Source organism: Salvelinus sp. IW2-2015, linkage group LG16, assembly GCF_002910315.2.
Source record: "Salvelinus sp. IW2-2015 linkage group LG16, ASM291031v2, whole genome shotgun sequence".
Lineage (NCBI taxonomy): Eukaryota > Metazoa > Chordata > Actinopteri > Salmoniformes > Salmonidae > Salvelinus > Salvelinus sp. IW2-2015.
In genome coordinates this window covers 13090187-13113425 of record NC_036856.1, presented here as the reverse complement: position 1 = coordinate 13113425, position 23239 = coordinate 13090187, and the positions used below count along the sequence as shown (strand labels likewise).

The window sequence follows — 23239 nt, the reverse complement described above, 5'->3', positions numbered from 1 at the left end:
ATAAGAGCGTCTGCTAAATGACTAAAATGTAAATGTAATAACCACCATCGATAAAAGACAGTACTGTGCAGCAGTCTTCATCGACCTGGCCAAGGCTTTCGACTCTGTCAATCACCGTATTCTTATCGGCAGACTCAGCAGCCTTGGTTTCTCTAATGACTGCCTTGCCTGGTTCACTAACTACTTCTCAGATAGAGTTCAGTGTGTCAACTCAGWGGGCCTGTTGTCCGGACCTCTGGCAGTCTCTATGGGGGTGCCACAGGGTTCAATTCTCGGGCCGACTCTTTTCTCTGTATATATATCAATGATGTCGCTCTTGTTGCGGGTGATTCTTTGATCCACCTCTACGCAGACGACACCATTCTGTATACATCTGGCCCTTCTCTGGACACTGTTTTAACAAACCTCCAAACGAGCTTCAACACCATACAACACTCCTTCCGTGGCCTCCAACTGCTCTTAAATGCTCGTTAAACGAAATGCATGCTCTTCAACCGATCGCTGGCGCACCCGCCTGCCCGACTAGCATCACTACTCTGGACGGTTCTGACTTAGAATATGTAGACAACTATAAATACCTAGGTGTCTAGCTAGACTGTAAACTCTCCTTCCAGACTCACATTAAGCATCTCCAATCCAAAGTTAAATCTAGAATCGGCTTCCTATTTCGCAACAAAGCCTCCTTCACTCATGCTGCCAAACATACCCTCGTAAAACTGACTATCCTACCGATCCTTGACATGGGCAATTTAATTTACAAAATAGCCTCCAACACTCTACTGAGCAAATTGGATGCAGTCTATCACAGTGCCATCCCATTTTGTCACCAAAGCCCCATATACTACCCACCACTGCGAACTGTATGCTCTCGTTGGCTGGTCCTCGCTACATATTCATCGCCAAACCCACTGGCTCCAGGTCATCTATAATCTTTGCTAGGTAAAGCTCCGCCTTATCTCAGCTCACTGGTCACCATAGCAACACCCACCCATAGCACGCGCTCCAGCACCTCCTTGGGCCGCCTTTCCTTCCAGTTCTCTGCTGCCAATGACTGGAACAAATTGCAAAAATCACTGAAGTTGGACACTTATATCTCCCTCACTAACTTTAAGCGTCAGCTGTCAGAGCAGCTTACCGATCTTTGCAGCTGTACACAGCCCATCTGTAAATAGCCCATCCAACCAACTACCTACCTCATCCCCATATTTGTTTTTATTTTTCTGCTCTTTTGCACAACAGTATCTCTACTTGCACATCCTCATCTGCACACATATCACTCCAGTGTTAAATGCTAAATTGTAATTACTTCACCACTATTGGCCTATTTATTGCCTTACCTCCTTACTTCATTTGCACACACTGTATACAGATTTTTCTATTGTGTTATTGACTGTACGTACTGTTTGTTTATCCCATGTGTAGCTGTGTTGTTTTTGTCGCACTGCTTTGCTTTATCTTGGCCAGGTCTCAGTTGTAAATGAGAACTTGTTCTCAGCTGGCTTACCTGGTTAAATAAAGGTGAAATTAAAAATTAAAAAGGTTTCCGCCAGACGTGAGGCTTGGCATTCAGGCCAAATAGTTCAATCTTGGATTCATCAGATCAGAGAATCTTGTTTCTTATGGTCTGAGAGTCATTTTGGTGCCTTTTGGCAAACTCCAAGCGGGCTGTCATGTTCCTTTCATTGAGGAGTGACTTCTGTCTGGCCACTCTACCATAAAGCCTGATTGGTGGAGTGCTGCAGAGATGGTTGTCCTTCTGGAAGGTTCTCCCATCTCCACAGAGGAACTTTGGAGCTCTGTCAGAGTGACCATCAGTTCTTGGTCACCTTCCTGACCAAGGCCCTTCTCCCCCGATTGCTCAGTTTGGCCGGGCAGCCAGCTCTAAGAAGAGTCTTCATGGTTCCAAACATCTTCCATTTAAGAATGATGGAGGCCCCTGTGTTCTTGGGGACATTCAGACATTTTTTGGTACCCTTCCCCAGATCTGTGCCTCGACACAATCCTGTCTCAGAGCTCTATGGACAATTCCTTTGACCTCACGGCTTGGTTTTTGCTCTGACATGCACTGTCAACTGTGGGACCTTTTATATAGACAGGTGTGTGCCTTTCCAAATCATGTCCAATCAATTGAATTTACCAAGTTGTAGAAACAAGGATGATCAAGTGAAACAGGATGGACCTGAGCTCAATTTCGAGTCTCATTGCAAAGGGTCTGAATTCTTGTGTAAATAAGGTATTTCTGTTTTTTTTATTTTTTATACATTTGCAAAACATTCTAAAAACCTGTTTTTGACGAGGAAAAACATTAATTTAATCCATTTTAGAATAAGGCTGTAACGTAAAATTTGGGGGAAAAAGGCAAGGGGTCTGAATACTTTCCGAGTGTTTTCCACTAGGCCACTGTAGGATGTTTGGCCTGATAACCCCTTTTCGGCTCTCAGGACAGCGACATTGAGAAGCCTGGCCAAACTCCCAACGGCAGTTTAGACAGAGGATAGGGTGAGGTCTGCCCAGTTTGTGTGTGTTTCCATCTAGGGAGGGGGGGTCACTCCTATAATCTCCAGAGCAGTGTTTAAGAAAGTGTCTTGTACYGTTGGGTTTATCCCTGGTGAGAGTGAGGGAATCTGTCCAGCTCAATAAGCATGTATATCAGGCCATCTCACGGCTCACTGGACTCTCCCTGGGTGGGCCTGGGTCAATACCACCACTGCTGACTGGCCGGGCAGAATGGGATAATCTCCTCCTTTCTTTCAGGCCAGGGCCCAGGGCCTCCCCTCCTGGCTTGGCCCTAATTTCAGGTCATTACCAGTCAGGGCGAGGCAGGGGCGAGGCGGACAGCCCAGTGCAGCCAGAGCACTGAAGCGCACTGGGGGTTTTGGGGCATCGCATGAACCGGCTGTTGTGGGAAAACAATAGGAGGCGTGATCACCAAAAAACAAGGCCTGTGTGTAGCTCCTTCTTCAGCTCCAGCAGCTTCCTTCCACACCCCCTTTGCTTTCAGACACAGGGACCTAATTGGCACCAAAGACGTAGGCCACTTGGTTTAACTGTCTCCTTTCTGGTCCTTCAGGATAACTCTGAGATGATCTGAATAGCTGTTGCAAATGTTGGACCTCCTGTGTGAAATTACCCATGTTCATATTGTATACAGATGTAGGATCTTAATTTGATCACTCTTATGTTGATGAGAATTTTCCTGCACTGCTTCTAAAGTTTGTAGTTTCCACTTTGATTTGACCTAACATTACATGTATCAACCCCTACAAAAATGTTGTGTTCAATTATAATCCACATAATAATTTCCTGTTGCTGCAGCATTATTTTCTTGCTGTAGCAAACTGTCTCAAATTAGAATCTGACATCGGTACCTACAATATGCAGTGTATAGTCATTGATAAACTTTCATTTGATTAATTTAAATGGAAAAACAAAAATAAAACTACTGAGGCAGCTCTTCTTTTTTCAATTACGTTCACTTTATTTTTATTTCTTACCACAAGACACTGAAACATGCAGCAGTCTTTCATTTTTTTACATCAAAAATTGTTATTACAATCAATGATATGAAAATTATAGGTAAGAGAATGAAGCTGCAGTGCAAACGCATACAAAGACTTGAGCAAGTCAAGGATTTTACATTTAAAAGCTTTACTCTGAAATAGAAACGGGCAAAGGATCCCTTGGGATCTCAACCAATATCCTCCTAAAATTGGTTCCAAAATCTTTCATTAAGACCTAATGAAACTATTCAAACAAAATGTATTACTTTTCAACCACCACTTATAAATGTACCTTTCCCATGTTAAGACTCCTACTTACCTGACCACACAAACATTTYGTGATAATCAGTAGATTGGAGAACTGAATCCTCTTGACTGTGGTGGGGTATTTTTTATTGACCTTTATTACAAGAACAGTGGACGGCTTTACATCTCTCTGGGTCTGGTTTGGTCTGCACGGGACATGATGCTTGATGCTTCCCCTGCATCTCCATTGTAACCTCAGCATCTGAGAAGACACAAGACAACAGAAAAGACTGATTAGGACAATGAAAGGATCTACAAGGTCTGACAGGTTAAAGATGAGGAAGCACTATCTGACCTTAGATCATGTACACACATGCAGTGTCAGCCTAGCCCTAGATGACGCTGTCTTGTGTGGTGTATCTCTGTCTCCTTCCCTCCCCAGCCACGCTGTGTTGTTGTTTACTACCGGTTGGGGGGATGTGTGTCTGTGTGTTTATTTGCCGTCTGTATCAGCGTTGAGGGTGACCCCTGAGCTTGCAGACAGTCAGGGGTCAGAGTAGGGCCTGTCTGGGCACACCGGCTGACCCCCAGCGCCTGCAGCCTATAGGGGGAGGGCCACCCCAACCCCCCCAGACCAATATTACCTCTGGGAATAGGATCCAGACACAAACACAATGACCCAAATCCCTGCTCCCAAACACACACACACACTCGTCTTAGACATTGGTCCCTGCATGGTCATAAACTGATGTCACGATAGCTTACGCTGCATAACGCAGAGMAGGGAGGGAGGATGCTGAGTCTGGGACAGTCACCTAATTATCATTCTGCTCTATGACGAGACTGCATGTGGGGGTTCTATATGGGCTCTTAACCTTTGGTATAAATTATCTGATGTAACGCTGATGTAACACCATTGAAACATACTGCCAGATATCTAGTTTCAGTATAAAAATAGCTTTTCAGTATAATGACAACAAGAGACCAGAGGACCAAACAGATACAGTACATCATATCACAAACTCACCAGACCCTGTCGGAGCATCTTTATAAAATAACCAAATAACCAATACGTTCCCCGTAACGAGTAAACGGTGAAGGCACTAACACGGAACTGAGCTGAGCTCAACCCAGAATAGTCCTATGGTGTTAATACCACAAAACCTCCTTTTATTACCAGAACATCTGTGGGGGTCTGGAGAGGAGAAGAGGCTCTGCCGGTGATTAAAGCCCAACCAGGAGATCCTAGATCCCAGACAGACGTCAACAATAACCTAGCTGGTCTGGTCTGGTGAAGCAGAAGGGCTGGCTGATTTATCAGGGTATTATACAGGGGAGGCTAGAGAGGAGACACTGGGGGTGGGGAGGAAGGGGAGATAGGGGGCAAGGGTGACATGGGAGGAAATATGTGGCAGGGGAGGCAGGGGTGTGGGGGTAGGGGAGAGAGGGAGAAGGAAGAGACAGGGGGGCAGGGGAGGGAGGAGAGGCAGTGTGGGGGTAGGGGAGGGACCAGCTTGGGAGACAGCCGGTGTGGCGCACCCCAACCTGCTGACTGCACGGAGACACCAGCCTAATTTATGCATAGTTTGGCTGAGGGGTGGAGGGTGTCTAGGATCCCCTCAATAGCCCTGGGAGGTGGCTGAGGCTGAGAGTGCGTCTATGGAGCTAGAGGGCGTTGGGGTGGGGGTGTATTTTGGGGGGAGATGGGAGAGGGAGAAGGAGAAGGGGGGGGGGGGGCTTGCTCGGCTCCATGCTCAATGCAGCCTGTCTATCTGATGTCCCATTAAGGTTTGGGACAGGCCGGGGTTGAAGAGCTGGATGGGGGGGGCCTTGCTGGGCTCCATGCTCAGTGCAGCCTGTCTGTCTGATGTCCCATTAAGGTTTGGGACAGGCCGGGGTTGAGGGGCTGGAGGAGGGAAGGTATTGTTCAACCCCCCCGTTAGACTGCTGCTCTGCTCTGCCCCATTAGAACAGAAGGCCTGTCTGCTCTGTTGCATACTAATTCTGCATCCCCACCACAGCCATGAATACAAGCTAGTTGCGAGGCTCGCGTGAGAAGAAGGGTGCATTGAGAAAAAGGCAGCCGGCTCAGTGAAAAAGGCTCTGCAGATGGAGAGAGTGGCATATGCTGGATGTGTGTGAGTGCAGCTGGGCTGTTGGCCTTGGGCCTGTGGTGTGAGCCTGGTTGTTGCAGTGTGGACGAGGGCTAGATGATGGTTGAGTGTGGTGATGTGGTCAGACAGTTTAACGACTGTTCTCAGCCATGGACATGCCACACAGATAGGGCTGACATATTGCTCCAGATGTACACACAGCATATGACATGTGAAATGTCCACATAAGTGTGATACATGGTGGGATACCTCTGAAAGAGAATGTATGGTCCTACAACAAAAAGCCCCAAAACTGAAAATGAGACTGGAAAATACTCTGATATACTCTACAGTACACCAATACTATATACACTATATATGCAAAAGTATGTGGACACCCCTTCAAATTAGTGGATTCTGATATTTCAGACATACCCATTGCTGACAGGTGTATAAAATCAAGCACACGGCCATGCAATCCCCATAGACAAATGTTTCAGTAGAATGGCCTGTACTGAATTGCTCAGAGATTTTCAACGTGGCACCGTCATAGGATGCCACATTTCCAACAAGTCAGTTGGTCAAATTTCTGCCCTGCTATAGCTGTCCCGAGCCAACTGTAAGTGCTGTTATTGTGAAGTGGAAACGTCTATGAGCAACAACGGCTCAGCCGCGAAGTAGTAGGTCACACAAGCTAGAACGGGACGGCCGAGTGCTGAAGCGTGTAACGTGTAAAAATCGTCTGTCCTCGGCTGCAACACTCACTACCAAGTTCCAAACTGCCTCTGGAAGCAACGTCAGCACAATAACTGTTAATCAGGAGCTTCATGAAATGGGTTTCCATGGCCGAGCAGTCGCACACAAGCCTGAGATCACCATGCGCAATACCAAGCGTCGACTGGAGTGGTGTAAAGCTTGCCGCCATTGGACTCTGAAGCAGTGGAAATGCGTTCTCTGGAGTGAGGAATCACGCTTCAGCACCTGGCAGTGTGATGGAGGAATCTGGGTTTGGCGAATGCCAGGAGAACGCTACCTGCCCGAATGCATAGTGCCAAATGCAAAGTTTGGTGGAGGAGAAATAATGGCCTGGGGCACTTTTTCATGGTTCGGGTTAGTTCCAGTGAAGGGAAATCTTAACGCTACAACAAACAATGACGTTCTAGACGATTCTATGCTTCCAACTTTGTGGCAACAGTTTGGGTAAGGCCCTTTCCTGTTTCAGCATGACAATGCCCCCGTTCACAAAGCGAGGTCCATGCAGAAATGTTTGTCAAGATCGGTGTGGAAGAACTTGACTGGCCTGCACAGAGCCCTGACCTAAACCCTATCGAACACCTTTGGGATGAATTGGAACACCGACTGCGAGCCAGGCCTAATCGCCCAAAATCAGTGCCAATCTCACTAATGCTCTTGTGGCTGAATGGAAGCAAGTCCCAGCAGAAATGTTCCAACATCTAGTGAAAAACCTTTCCAGAAGAGTGGAGGCTGTTATAGTAGCAAAGGGGGGACAAACTCCATATTAATGACCATGATTTTGGAATGAGATGTTCGACGAACTTACTTTTAGTCATGTAGTGTAAGTTGTCTCACTTCAAAATGTTGATCGGTAAATGTATTCAATCCCTCAAGTATCAAAATTCAATTTAGATCAAATCTWACTTTTTTTTAATGCATATCAATATTTTCATTGTTAAAACTGTTGTAGCAGCAGAAAGGGCTGTGGTCTGATGACATCATCATGGTAACTACCAGCAGTGGGTTTAGAGGAGGAGCATAAAGCCTTTCACTGAGGCTATTCTGAGGCTGCTCCTGGGCTGTGGGAGCTTTGTCTCTGGTCCGGGTAGGCCACAGAGGGCCTGAGAGGAGAGAGGAAATATAGAGAGAGAGTGAACAAGAGAGTGAAGCGAGACGGGTAGAGAGAGAGTTTGGGCTGGCCTGACTGACAGAAACCTGGTGAAACCTGGAGTAGTGTGTCCGTCCAGTCCATCCCAACAAAGACGTAAGCTCTCATTAAAAATACATGTCATTGGATCACACTTCGCATGAATCGTGTGATTTTCCCTCCGCCATAAGGGACCATGACTGAGTGGTGAATGGGGGCCAGGGAGAGCTGGGCCAATAGAGCACCATGCTGAGTCCCCATGGGAACCAGCCCCTCACCGAGGGGGGCTCATTTAACCATTGTTCCTCTCTTAACACAGCTTTTTTAAATGCCTCTTTTTATGGACTCAGCAAAGCAAACTTCAGCCCATGTCCCTGCAGCCACAGGGAGAAAGTGTCAGAAGGAGAGTGAGGGGGACAAAGAAACAAGGCAAAAGAGGAGCGTGAAAAAAGAGAGTAAAGTTGTAAGCGAGAAAGTTAGAAAGAAAGTATAAAAATATGTTAAGATTATTCTCTTAACCACGATCAAAAACAAACTACTCTCAGTGGACTGCCTCATAGTACAACTTTAGGATTTCCATTTTTCCTGCATCTACCTATTGAACATAATACAAATCATTTCAAATCCCCCAGCAGCCACATCGTATAGTACTGGTTCTTAGGTCACGTGATTGTTTTTCTTGAATATATTTGTAATTTTCATTTTTAATATATTGTATTTTGTCAATTATATGTATGCAGGGCTCCCTTGTGATAGAGACCTTGGTCTCAATGGGACTCCCTGATAAAATAAAGGTAACAAAAATATATACAACAATGATCCTCTGATTACCATGGGGATGAGGTTTACAGTATCTGTGTTATCAAACCCAAGTAATTTGCCAAGCAGCAGTCACAGTGACTGTCTGTGATACAGTCAGCACTGGCTCATGTCCTCTCAGGACTGTGGAACTCCTACAGTACAGCAGACATAATAGGAACACCAGCATCAACCTGCAGTATGTGTCATTCTTCAGTGGAAACAACAGACCTGTCTCCTATACAATACGGCTGCTGAACGGAGTCTTAGTCAGTCTCACAGGGCAGCTAGGATAACAGTGAAATGAATAACAATGAACTGGCTCACAGTGAAGTTCACAACGGTAGAGATGATGGGGAGAACAGCAAGCATAGCAGAGAGGGAAAGTGTATGTGTACTGTATGTGAGATGTGTTGATGCACTCAGGAATATCTCAATATGAATACCAAACTGCACTCTAGAGAGGAGCCCCCACAAACATGTAAATGCTCACGCCTCCCTCCTCTCCCTCTCCCCGTCTCCCTACGCTCGCCGAGTGAGGACCCCCTGATTATATCTGTAGCTGTCTGCTGTGTGCCTGATGGAAAAGCAGAGTGACACAGGGTTGCTACGCCAAAGGCCCATTTGCAAATCACAGTCCAATATAAACATAGTGTTTAACAGGGGTTTCTATGCCTTTTTGGCAGGGGTCCACCTCATAGCCGCTAGCATTAACAGCAATCTAACGCAAGCCCAGCCAGCTTTAGCCTAGTGTAGAAACACCTTCCTCCCAGCCTCAGCCTGGTCCATGCAGCCAGCCGAGCTGATGGTCTTTGGGCAACACATTAATCTGAATACATTTACATAGAGATTGTGCTACGTTGGCAGAGGCTGGCCACTGCTGAGAACGCACCATCCAAGTCCTCGTGCAAAAAATCACAATGATTGAAATAGAAAAAAAAGGTGAGGTGAGGATGCAGGCTTTATATTGCAGTGAGGAAGAGGAGGCAGTTGCTGGGGATTGTCAAATAAGCCGGGCTCCCAATGTGCCCATGCTCCCTCTTCGTTAATGACATCAGTTGCAGATGGGGGAGACAGGGGCACAGGCAAGCACAGCTCAGACACACGATAGCACAGAGACACAGACTGAACAAAGACACTTTTACTGCCTGCGAGGCTGACACCAGCCGGGCACTCTGCAGCAAGATATACTGAGGGACAACATTGGACAAGGAACACGCATCAATATGAACACATATGTACCCACAGACACAATCAGACCTTCATCAGCATACAGCATAAGCCCTGAAGAACTCACACACTGTCCATCACCTAACAGTTATACATATATATATATATATATATATATATATATATACACACACACACGCACACACATCTGACGAGACACAACTGCTATATCTCTCGCATCGTTGATTAACAAATATAGGCAGCCATCTAGCTCTGCCAGCCAGAAATGGCTGCTACCTCAAAAATAAGCAGCAGCAGCAACTTCATGTTAGCTGATATGACTGAATATACATCTTTGTGACCTGAACCAATGCCAATACAAGAGGGGCCTATAGGAGTAAATCAGTGGAGGCTGGTGGGAGGAGCTATAGGAGGACAGGCTCATTGTAATGGCTGGAATGGAATAAATGGAACGGAGTCAAACGTGGTTTCCATGCCATTCCATAGAGGTCATTCCAGCTATTACAATGAGCCCGTCCTCCAATAGCTCCTCCCACCAGCCTCCAGTGGAGTAAACGGAAAAGACTAGTATTACCAACGTATCATGACGTCAAACAACCATTTCTTGTGATGTAGTAATCTTATGTTCAAATCTACTTCATTCCAAGTTATACATATTTTCCCCAGCAATTAAAAGGGTAAGTATGTTTGTAGAATAGATTAAATATACTTGGCAAGGAAAATATGTCTCTATTAGAATCAGCAAATTGGACACTGAACTTTACCCAACTCACCTCAGAACATCAACGTGAAGCAATATTATTCACTAATAGTTCTGCTAAGCATTTACCATACAAGAAACCATGCAAACAACAAACGGGCTGCAGCTTCTGTTTTGGTATACAGCACAACTTGCCATGCTGGATAAGAAGGACTTGAGAGAGAGGGGGAACGAGAGAGTGGGGAGAGAAAGGGTTCAGCAGGGACGAAGCTCAATGTGTGAGATGGTGTGTGTGTCAACCCCAGCTGAGCAGACATTTTGTTGACATGCTGATAGGGATTTAAGCAGTGGGAGGGTGGGTGGCAGACCAAGGTGAGAGAATGACGGGAGAAAGGGAGCTTTGCATGGTGGGGGGGACGAGCGAGAGGGGCTGACAAACGTGCCGTTACTAAGCTTGATTTCAGCGTGAGTTGAGACGATTAGGGCCGGGGAGAGGAGGAAAGGACAGGGGAGGAGAGGAGGGGGTACGGTTCCTCCAGAGGAAAGGACAGGGGGACAGGTCTATTGATGAAGTGATGGGTGAGAAGTGGCTCTCTTTCAGTCCGGCTAATAAAGCAGAAGCCTATGTGAATAATGGTATCTACCACAGAGTGGATAGGCGCTCGTGTCTTCAGTTCCCCGTCAACCACTTTCTCTGACAAACATCTCATGAGATAAAGTCCCTCCTCTTAAAGGGATATAATTGTTTATACTGCTGCAGGGTAGTGATACTGTACTGTATGTATGCATGGTGCCGCACACTTTGTGCACCATTATGCAATGATAGGGTATCTGAACATTTCTAATAAATGATATTTATTATTTAACCTTTTCTCAGTGATAAACTGCTTCAAATGTAATTTCTCAAATTTCAAAGTGACATTAAATGCAGATTGTCTTACCAACATGGCATAATACAGTAAGTATGTGGTCATTAAGGATCATTACAAAAAAAGAAAAGGTTCCCAAAATAGATCCATACAACTGAATAAAAATTATTTTCACAATACCACCTATTTTCAGATTCAATTATCATATAGTAACCGACATCAGTGTGTGTCTGCTAATGCAGTAATACCGACTAAAACAGCCGCATCCTAATCTGTAGACAAACTCAGTTTGATTGTGGACCAGCCACGTACACAGAGACTACAAGCCAAAAGGGACATGCTCTGTCTCTGTCTCTACCAGACTGGGGGAGGTGGAGGTCTGGGGGAGGTGGAGGTCTGGGGGAGGGGTCCCCMMGAGGCAATAAGTAGCAGCTTATAAAATAAGCAAACACATTTGATGCAGCACCCAAACAGGCCAGTCTGCACAGCAGACYACATCCCTCCTCTGACCTTGACCCRTATGGTCTTTCTTCACCTGCTCCTGAATGGAAGTCAGTGCAGCTGGGCAGTCTAGCCATTTGCCTGACTGGATTACCATCCCCATTTTCACCCCGTTCCCACGCTTGGTTACCATCCCCCCTTTTGGGGTTGCTCCGAGACTAAATGGTCAAATATAATATTGATGTGGCGCATTGTGACTGGCTGTCAGTAGGCTGAGTGTCTTGGTGACCGCCATCTCTGCTGCCTCCGAGAGTTTGGAGGTGGAGAGGCTCTACATGTTCCAGCGAAATCATCAAACAGGTTCTTTCTATTTAGCAGCAAAAAAAAATCTAATTTCTTTCACACTATTCTTCCCCTTGGCTTTAGGTTTCACCCTCCCATCACACCACCATCGGTATGTTTCCAGAAGTACCAGTTATTTCAGCCCATTCTCTTTCTCCACAACGCACTCCTCTCAACTTCCCCCTTTCTTCCAAAGAGTATAGAGAGGGAAGTTTGTGAATACTGTTTGTTGAGTTGAGCTTTGTGTGTTCTATGGACGTCGGCTAGTGTTTCGAGGTATAGCCCTTTCCTGCAGTGAAATGACCTAGTGGCCTCATGGCTGGAATGTTATTCATATTTTTCATCATTTCATCATTAATAAACATMAATAAACATTGAACACATTCAACTCTATATCTGACATGGTACAGTGCTGATCGGTGTGGTGTGTGTATGTTTGGTGCTGATCGGTGTGTGTTAGGCTGTGGTGTGTGTATGTTTGGTGCTGATCAGTGTGTGTTAGGCTGTGGTGTGTGTGTATGTTTGGTGCTGATCGGTGTGTGTTGTGGGGTTGAGAACACTGCCTCAGCCCCTCACATTTTCATTATGGTCCAAATTGCAGGCCTGTACTTGAGCTTGGCCTCTGCCAGCCAAGCCACCAGTTTAATCACACATAGAGCACTCCATTTTAATTTCCCTCTCATAACCCCCCCCACCCCCACATTCCACTCCCTACTGCTTCATAATTCTGCCCTCAGAGCTGTCTGTGTGGCTGAGTGTTTGGGCCCTTTGAAATGACATAATCAGTGACTTGGATAAATGCCTGCCTGTTTTCCCTCTGCTGCCTGTAATCAGCAGCCAGACAGCTCGCCGTACTGGAGCGTTGAACCAGTGCTGTGTTACTAAAGCAACTCTTGGAAGTTGTTCACTAGTTTCTCTGATGCCTGAGGAGTGATGTCTACAATGATACTGATTAAGAGACTGTTCTCACGGAAGTGCTCCTAGTCCTTCACTAATGGCTGAGGACTGGTCTCCACAATTACAAATGCAGGCCATTTTGTTTGAGGTTCATAAATGTGCCAGCTCAATGATACAATAGCTCCCTCAAGTACATGATCACAAAACACTCCAAATATCAGATTATTATCATGAGGATACAGGCTTAGAATAAACATACACTAGAACTAGAATGGTCAATTATATAGTAATAAAAATGAAGATATTCAGTAGGTCTCAAAAGGGAAAAATAAATCACAAGTAAATCCTACATTTCATAGCAGCTTCTTAATAATATAATAATAATGATAATAAAATAAATGAAAATAACCTTGATAACTTACAAGTAACAACCTATTGAATGTATGCTTTTATTTCTGCTTTTAAAAAATGAATAAAAACCTATCGCAAATCAGCACAGATGTGTCTTTCCAAATGCCTGAGATGAAAGCATGAAAAAAAACATCCTATTTATCCCATTTCGTCATTGATGTTTGAAAAGAACTAAACACAGAATGTATGCAATTGAATTATTTTTKATTTGAATTAGAAAGTAGGGCAATGTAAATAAATAAAATAAATAAAAAGCTAAGCAGGTCTAGGAGAATTGAACAATGGCTATAAATGCTTTCAGCAACTATTACTTCTGTGGGTGGAACACATTCAATCAATATCTAAGCATATAAAAGCAGCGGGTACTCACAGTGAGGGAAGCTTCATGAGACGAGGCTGCATTGACACAAATGAAGCATGTGCCCACTAACACCACCACCACTAGCCCTACCAGTGAAATGGTCTACAGTTCAAATCCTACACAATAACTAAAACTAGGAATACCATACTAGAAGCATAGAAAGAGAATGACTCTTGTTCTGTGGCTAGAACGGTTTGTCCTATAGATATTGTATATGTTTTATGTTTGAAGTGACAGTATGCTTTAATCAGCAAAATGTCTTCATACCTCTTCTGCCTGATATGCTGATTGAAATTAATACATCCAATCACCACTATTTCTAGCTATTAAAAAATAAATACATTTTTTACAAATGTATGGGTAGACAATTCTGTATTTAATGTATGCTTATTCTGGGAATTAGCAACACCAAGATACAAAACTAGTTTTATACCACCTCACTCAATTCATACCTTGATTAAATAAAACATCTACAGCTTGAGCTGCCAATCTCCTTTTGGGTTTGAATTACCATGTCATGTCTTGAGCATGGAAGAGGACAAAGTCAAATAAGAAGTGAAAGAGAGTGTGTGTGTGTGTGTGTGTGTGTGTGTGTGTGTGTGTGTGTGTGTGTGTGTGTGTGTGTCGTGTGCGGTGCGGGCGCGTGCGTGCGTGCGTGCCGTGCGTGCGTGCGTGCGTGCGTGCGTGCGTGCGTGCGTGCGTGTGTGCATGTGTGTGAGGTGTGGTTCTGCCCTCCTATCTGTAAGGATGGTAAGGAATGGAGGGGGTATATGTCTGTATGTGTAATGATAGAGGTGTGTGCTCCTTCAACTTTGCCAACACACACGCATTTTGAGAAGGAACCTGCAAGTAAGCATTCGTTGGATGGTGGTATACCATGGTATCCCATACATACGACAACTTGAACCCACCCCCCACCCACACAAACTGCATCCTCCCCCCTCCTGTCTGTACCAGCTCCAGCTCTAGCAAGACGTACTGTACCCAGCTCCCTTCCTCCTTGTACTGCCTGCACCAGCTCCAGCTCTAGCAAGATGTACTGTACCAAGCCTCCGTCCCTCCTTTCTTTGTGCTGAATTATGTATAATTGCAGTGGTGTACTTACACAGCATGGCATGGGCATCATTACCATAAAAGCTTTCTCTTTTGGGGGCAGAGGTAGGGGGTACGGGTGTTTTTGTGTTTTCAAGTAAGAGCGTGAATGTCCAGATGCAATCCCAAATGGCAGTTGATTGTGTGTGTGTGTGTGTGTGTGTGTGTGTGTGTGTGTGTGTGTGTGTGTGTGTGTGTGTGTGTGTGTGTGTGTGTGTGTGTGTGTGTGTGTGTGTGTGTGTGTGTGTGTGTGTGTGTGGTGTGTGTGTGATGTGTGTGTTGAGAGGGGGTCTATGCCTTGGGGTTTGGTCGGCTTGCGTGTATGTCTGAATGTCATTTTTGTCTGGCGCTGCTGAAAACATATGGGCTTCCCAGCTGTTCTCAATATGCAAATGAGGGACCAGCACACACCCACTGACCCAGACACACTATTCTCTCTTTAAGGACCTACTGTCCCCCCATCCTGACACCACCCACCCCAAACAAATCCTACCCCCTCCTGTCAGACCCCCACCCCCATAGCCTGCCGTCTCAGCTGCACAGAACACCATTAACCTGGCTGCCATTTTACCCACAAAGGAGATGGGATACAGTAGCCTGGGTGTCGGGCTAGCGTTTGAGCTTGCTAACAGGCTAGCCTGGGCAAAGCTAAGTTAACCACTAAGCTCTCTCCTCCCCACAGAGTCTGAGCTGATTAGACAGGCAGCTTGATTAAACCGACCTGATAAAGAGGGAGATAGAGGGATGAGACTGCTTTGAATAAGTAAACGTGCATATAGCCTAGCGAGGCTAGCTTCTTATCCCTCTGGTGTCGCCCATATTTAATACACTGCCAGTGCACAAGTCACCCTCCCTTGATGGGTACTATGTCCTTTATTAACTGTAATATGACAACTAGGCGACAAACCCTCAAAACACGTCAGAGGAAAACAACACAATACATTTTCAAGGTGCCGCCACAATGACATGGGAAATATTAATGAACATGAATTTTCTGGGATTTCACACAATGAATTGCATCATCCATCTTGCTTGCCTTGGTTATYCAGTATAGTAGTGTACAGTATCTAGTGTTATTCTATATGATTATGTACAACAATGGATCCTCTCTGCCCTCACTCTGGATTGTCAAACATATTTCACTCTCATACACTGCATTGTGGTCTGATCGTGAAATGGTCGTGAAATGGCCGAATGCTAACCAGTGTTTTCTGGAGTGATTCAATTGCTGTGAGTTATGAGAGCGAGAGTAAAAATGATTTGATTACTTTGGCTTCAGATTCCGTGTCATGGTTCCACCATGGAGACGAGCCGTGTGTGTGGTAGGTGTGTGTGTGTGTGGTGTGTGTGTTTGGGGGCTGCTGCGTGTGTACTATGTTCCCCCCTCTGCTCAGCACGACACACACACACACACACACACACACACACACAACACACACACACACACACACACACACACACCACACACACACACACACACACACACACACACACACACACACCACACACACACACACACACACAACACACAACACACACACACACACACACACACACACACGCACACACGCACACACAGAAACACATCAAAGGGCTTTAGAGCGGATGATATCCTATTTCCGGGACACAGATCATTCAGAGGGCTCAGTGCAGTAATTACCATTGACAGGTGAAAATGTCTGTGAAAGGCTGAGATTGTAACAGTACAACCGTCCAGCGTAAAACACCAGGGCAACAGTACATCCATCCCCACTAACACCACATTAAGACCAAAAAGCACAAATATATTGCCTCATCCACGTTTAGCGCGCCGCCCGCTGTTTCCCTCCTGATACCCCTGATCCCCAGTGCTTTGACAAGGCATAATAAAAGGAGTATGAAGCGGCAGCATTGTGCGGGGGAACACAGTGTTGCATGCTGAGCGCTGTGTGAAGGGCGTACACTGCTGGGTCCCACGGTGCAGCAGCGCACCAGGCCCTATAGCGGGGAGTGCTGTGCATGCTAATGAGGCCATTATGTGGTGGAGATGGGCCGGCCGGGCGTGGACTCCCCTCCTCTATTGCCTTTACAGTGGGGATTTAACAGTATGTTAGGAGGCTACCTAACGGCAGCCAGTCACCAATGTCACATATGGCACAATGAGCAGACAGACAGGCAGACAGACAGACAGACAGACAGACAGACCAAGCAGACAGAGCAGACGCCGACTGCCGCCCCATATTTCACTCACACAAAAACCAGCAACAGTAACGTTATCAAGGCCTTGCAAAAAGAAAGATGGGGTGAAAGAGAAACAAAGAGAGGAAGCTCAACCAACCAGCGACATTTGTTCTGTAATTCTCCTGAGCACCTTCATTAACGCAGCGGCTTGCGTTGTTTCTCTGAACACTGTGTTAGTTATTTAGGAGAACAAGTCAGAGGGGGTTTAGACTCAAGCGTATGCAAATGCAATTAGGGCCATTTGCATACCCGTTAAGCAGATGGCGGGCGTTAAAAGCAGTCCGCAGTCGCCATCTTGGCTGAGCAGACAGCTGGCAGACAACGGCAGCCATTTTGTAGGCGCGCGGCACGGCGTTGCCAGGCTGAGACACAGCGTGGCGCCTGTCTCTCTGTGCCAGCAGATTGACGCGGGACTCTTAATACTAATCTGTAAGCCACGCAACTACTCCACAATTCAATTACAACATTATCACACCCTAGGGCATTAAGGTAAGCAATGCCCTGAAGGTAAGCAGCGAAAATAAAAGAGAATTGTCTGTGCTACATTGCTGTGTATACTGTATATTACTCAACAGCGATTATACAACGGGTGGTTTYGAATTCCCATTGCTAGAGCCTATCCTGCCCATGATATACTAGACAACATACACATGGCCAGTGCATTCATAAAAAGTGCCAACATTTACGCTGTTACCTAGCAACACACTACTACTACTACTTTTACAGGTCCACTGTCTCATCTGCCCAGCCATGCAATTTATAAAACTTGATCTCCACTGTAAAAAGCATCTAGACATTATCTCAGGATTTGCAACATTGTTGTAATATTTAAAATTAGATATCTACTCTGTCCCATAGTAATGAACGTATTCCGCATCTTTTCTCAGCCAGTCGAAATCATGAATCAGCATCATTTTATGGATATATACAAAGAAATGTCAATAAAAAAACAGGTAAAACGAAATGAAATGCAGCTAGTTTTCTGTCTTTCCTGCTTCAGTCTGAAGTGATTGTGTTAGCTGTGTGGTTGACTAGCTAGCAAGGGTGGAAGACAGACCCTCCATAGCAACCATTTTTGTATGCTACAATGTTCAACCAACGCTTGGGTACAGGGCAGTCAATACTTTACAGGGCTCCCGAGTGGCGCAGCGGTCTAAGGCACTGCATCTCAGTGCTAGAGCCGTCAACCCAGACACCCTGGTTGGATTCCAGGCTGAACCACAACCGGCTGTGATTGGGAGTRCCATAGGGTGGCGCACAATTGTCCGGGGTAGGCCTCTCATGTATTATTGCTTAACTGTAGCCTGTCTTTGACGGTTTTATTTGTTTAAGACGATGAATATTCCTAACACATTTCACACAGCATTTGAATATACACCCAGCAATTGTCACATGCCATGTCACATCTGTGTAAAAGGCTCAAACAATAGAACAGTGAAGCTGGAGGCCTGCTTACCAAGTGAAGTCTGCAACATTGTGTTGTTTGTAGATCTCACTCTGTGAAGGTGTTCCTGTTTCAGGTCCAAACTATCTCTGTCCCTTTTGTCCTCTCCAGCCCAGAAGTTTTCAATCCCTTTCTTCTCCAATGAAAAAAATGTAATTCACCTTTTTGTGTGTCCATACAGCACTTTCAGTCATTCTGATTTAATCAAATGTTTTCTATTTCTATGTATCTACAGATAGGGCTTCTTGTATAGAAGGTCTTTTCAAAGCTTCTTGTGTGGAGAGAATTGTTCAAATATGGAGGAGAAAAGTCACATGAAATAGTGGATACTGTTCAGGCCACTGTTCAGGCCACTGTTCAGGCCACTGTTCAGGCACTATATGCTCACCGTCCTTTTCATCTCTCACTCAGGACTCGTTCACTCCTGAATATAGTTCAGCTGTTCAGTGAATGGGTTATCAGGGACTACTAAATAACCATCAGACAGTGAACGGTACTGTCTTAAAACCAGCACCTCTTCCTTCTCCATACAGATCAATAACCTCTGCCACCTCTGATAGTAACCTGAGTGGTGAGGAAGAAAACTGGAGGCGAAAAAGATTCTCTCTGAATCTGCAGACGAGAGAAAAAAGTTCAAATTGTCCTTTTATCCTGGTTCATCAGATGTGGAGAGCATGGTGACTGTACAGTACATGCTTGGAGGGGGACTGACGAGAGAGCCCTGTTCAATTCAATATAAGAACTCTCGCTCAAACAGTCAGGTGGAATGAGTAAGAATGAGTAATCAGAGAAAAAAGAAAAAAAAGACCTTTGACGTCCGTTTTTTAGTCTCTCTCTTTCTCGCTGGCAAAGTTTTATCAAGTGGTCTTGGACCAGGAAAGCCCCTACGGCGGAACCACACATACAGACATGCTTACACACACACAGATAGAGAGAAAGCGGGTGGTTGAGGGTTAGGATCTCACTGATGTGCTCCATACAGTGGCTGGTTCTGGTCCTGCTACTAGAGGAGGAGGAGAGCGAGAGCTGGCAGCGCGGGGTCCCTGGGCTCTAGGGCCGGGGGCAGTGATGGGCGAACCCTGCTAGCCTCTCTCCTCCATATTGATTTGCTGCTCCGCTTTTCTGAGGAGCATCTTGCTAGCGGGGATGAGAGCCTGCCTCGCCTCCCCTTGCCTCGGCTCGCCTGCCCACTCTGCCGCTGCCTGGCTGGCCCCAGCCGGCTCCCTGAGAACCCGGCACGGAGCAGAGGGCCACGGGAAGAGAGGAGCCAGAGAGCCCATGGCCATCGACAGCTGGGTTCACCTGCTCCCTGGTTCATCATTCACTGCTTCCAAACAGGCATAATTCCTATCCTCTCCTTCTCTTCCTATTTTTCTCTCTGTTTCTCCTCCTCCTCCTGCAAACAACAAGAGACAGGGAGAAAGAAAAAGAGTTGAGCCTAACTTGCAGCATTTTGCCCACAGTATACAGATGTCAATCCTGTGCTTTGATCAGGGAGGTGGAYGGGGGGGGGGGGTTGCCATCCTCTCAGTTTGTGATGTGAACTTCATCACCCCCTGAGTAAAGAAAAGCTGAAATGGGAGAATGTTGAGTTAAGTGTGTCAGGCAGGAAGAAACTGCCTGCCAAATGTACTCTGAGCTATTACTCTGACGATTTCCCATTTCCCTCCACATAGCAGTCAGTGACAGCATTTGGCTGTTGATGCCCCTCCACACAGCAGTCAGTGACAGCATTTGGCTGATGATGCCCCTCCACACAGCAGTCAGTGGAAAATACACTTTTGCGAGACTCGCTGGTCGTTTGGAAGTTGGGAGTTGGCCGTTGAGGGGAGAGAAAGGGGGACATAGAGGGGACTGAGCTGTTGGGACAAGAAGAGGGGTGTGTTAGGGGTACGAATAGGGGAGACCGGGGGAGAGGTGCATGTCTCAGACACAATAATACTATTCATTGGGCTCAGACATGGGTGTTAACTCCCTCTGCCAGGACACAATGGGGCTCCCGGCATTCAGCCTTGGTGATATTGTTAGTTCAGGGCTCATTCCCCCGGCCGCGGGATGAAGCGGACGCATTGTGCCGGGCCGGCAGGATGGATGGAGGGAGGTTGAGAGGCAAAGAAAGAAAGAACAGGGCGTTGTTCTATCTGTCAGCTCTGAAGGAGAGGGAAGAGGCAGAGGGGAGGGGTACAAGGGAATGGGGTGGTACGGGGGGAGCTTTCGCCCCATGGCATTGACTTGTGTTTAGAAATCATGCTATAAATATTATTGAAGCAGCCAAGTGCAGAACTAAAGACCCGTGGAAGGGGGTGGGGAAACGGAAGGAACATAGCGATGAAGGCATGACGCTTTTCCTAAGAAAGGGGCTTGACATGTGGTTTGCATATCGCTATACTGTTTAGACACATTTTGTTACCGCCTTGCCTTGGTAGAGGGAGACCGAATGAGAGAGCGGGAGTGAGACTAAGAAGGGGGTAGAGAGAGAGGGAGTGAGAGAAAGAAGGGGATAGAGAGAGAGACGTGAAATGCAGCGGTTGCCGCGTGTTTTGACACCGGGCTGAGGTGACGATGTCCAACGTCCAACTACCGCGAGACATACTTTCCTCCAGCTCGATAGATACCCAATGTTTCCTCCCCAATCCATGGCTACTATACGAACCCAGAACTGAGACAATACCAAGAGAGTGGAGAGGAGTGATAGTGACAGGTGATAGTGACAGGAGGGACAGTGACAGGAGTGACAGTGACAGGTGTGATAGTGACAGGAGTGTGTGAGAAGTATGTGTATGAGAGTGTGATAGCAGCACAGTGGGCATGGCAGAGAGAGCGCTGTGACTAGGAGATCCCGTTTAAAGAAACATGGAACAGATACACAGCAGCCTTTGCTAGCCTCGCTATGATAACACACACACACACACACACACACACACACAACACCACACAACACACACACACACACACACACACACACACACAACACCACACACACACCACCACACACACACACACACACACACACACACACACACACACACACACACACACACACACACACACACACCACACACAGAGAGAATATGAGAGTGAAAGCAGAAGAGGCTCAGGGTGAATGATGAGATATGTCATGTGTATATGACACATCTTTCTGTCAGTGCTCATGTTTTTTGAAGATACCATTGTGTTTGAGTAACCAAATCACTGAGGATTCAAATAGCAGGTAGGGAAACAATGACAATGCATTTATATGAGGTCAATCAGAAAGATCAAAAATCAACCTTTGATTCAAAACCTCAGAATTCCAAGAGACGGAATCACGAAGGATGGCAGTGTGTGAATGCGTGGTAGAAGTGATGTTACTATAAAAAGGGACATGGATCGTAATGCGCATGCGGACACACACACTGGATATCTGCACACTATATATATCCAGCTTTTATGAACAGTACTTTGTTTGTTTCCCCTCTGGTAAACTCTGACCAGTGGTTCCCATGGCAACCTTGCCTCCCTCTCCCTGAGTGTGAGTGAGTGTTGGTGTGTGTGTGTGTGTGTGTGTGTGTGTGTGTGTGTGTGTGTGTTGTGTGTTGTGTGTGTGTGGTGTGTGTGTGTTGGTGTGTGTGTGTGTGTGTGTGTGTGTGTGTGTGTGTGTGTGTGTGTGTGTGTGTTGTGTGTGTGTGCGTGTGTAGAGAGAGAGAGAGAGGGAGAGAGATGAACAGGGATCGTGGAAGGCTAGCAGGGAGTGGGGTTGTTCCGCAAGAGCTTAAGAGCTAAGTATCTCAGATGAACTGTGTAAATGACATGTGTGTGTATTTACATACCTATGCACAGCCTACATCAAAATGAGGGTGAACATGTATAAATGTTTCTTCCTCATATTACTACAGAACTGCTATTACTAATACTACTTGTGACACAAGCTCACATGATTAGTAAAATCTTGTCAATAATAATTTTTTTATGTTGATATTTAAACATTAATATATGCTTGAGCCTAAAGGATAATCCCTGGAAAGCTCCTTATTCCACCATCACTAGTGCCTGGAACTTACATCCAAACGCAGCCACACCAATGTACAATGCCACCCTCCATGGGTATCTCAGTCAGTGAGTAGATAAACAGGCCTTTGATGAGACACGAGCCTCTCAGGGTGTTATTCTGTGGCGGGGATCTCAAATAGAGCACTACTTTTGACCAGAGTCTAAGACCCAGGCCTGGTCTGGGGCCAGGGTTTGATGAGGAGTCGTTGGGCCAGGCAGGGCCAGGGTTTGCGCTCTTGTTGGGGGGCAATGCCCTTCAGTGGTGAAGGGGACCAGGTCTTTTGTTCCTGATGGAGGGGATTACACCGGCGGGACAGCCCAGACAATGTCTCCCCTCCTGGGAGGGCTGGGCCAACCCGCTCCCCACCAATGACGGGGGCAGTCAACTGCTCACTGGCTCAATTAAACACAGAGAGAGAGAGAGAGAGAGAGAGAGAAGAGAGAGAGAGAGAGAGAGAGAGAAGAGAGAGAAGAGAGAGAGAGAGAGAGAGAGAAGAGAGAGAGAGAGAGAAGAGACACAGACAGAGACGAGACAGACAGACAGACAGACAGACAGACAGAAACAGACAGACAGACAGACAGACAGACAGACAGACAGACAGACAGACAGACAGACAGACAGACAGACAAGAGGAGGAAAGGGAGAGAAGGAGGATAAGAATGGAGGAGAGAGAATGAGAGAGAGGGATGAGCAGCATGGGTGATACGTTTACGAGGCGGGTC

At 46.2% G+C, this 23239-nt stretch overlaps 1 long non-coding RNA gene across 17 annotated transcripts in view; it reads right to left on the bottom strand.

Moving 5' to 3' along the window:
* Window positions 1–3454: 3454 nt before the first annotated feature.
* Window positions 3455–23239, bottom strand: part of LOC111975377 (uncharacterized) — a 52739-nt gene continuing 32954 nt past the window's right edge. For all 17 annotated transcript variants that reach the window (XR_011481151.1, XR_002878827.2, XR_011481152.1 and 14 more), the window contains 2 exons: window positions 18500–19883; window positions 3455–4008 (listed from right to left, as the gene is read on the bottom strand). This is a non-coding gene — a long non-coding RNA (uncharacterized lncRNA). The remainder of the gene's footprint in view (window positions 4009–18499; window positions 19884–23239) is intronic.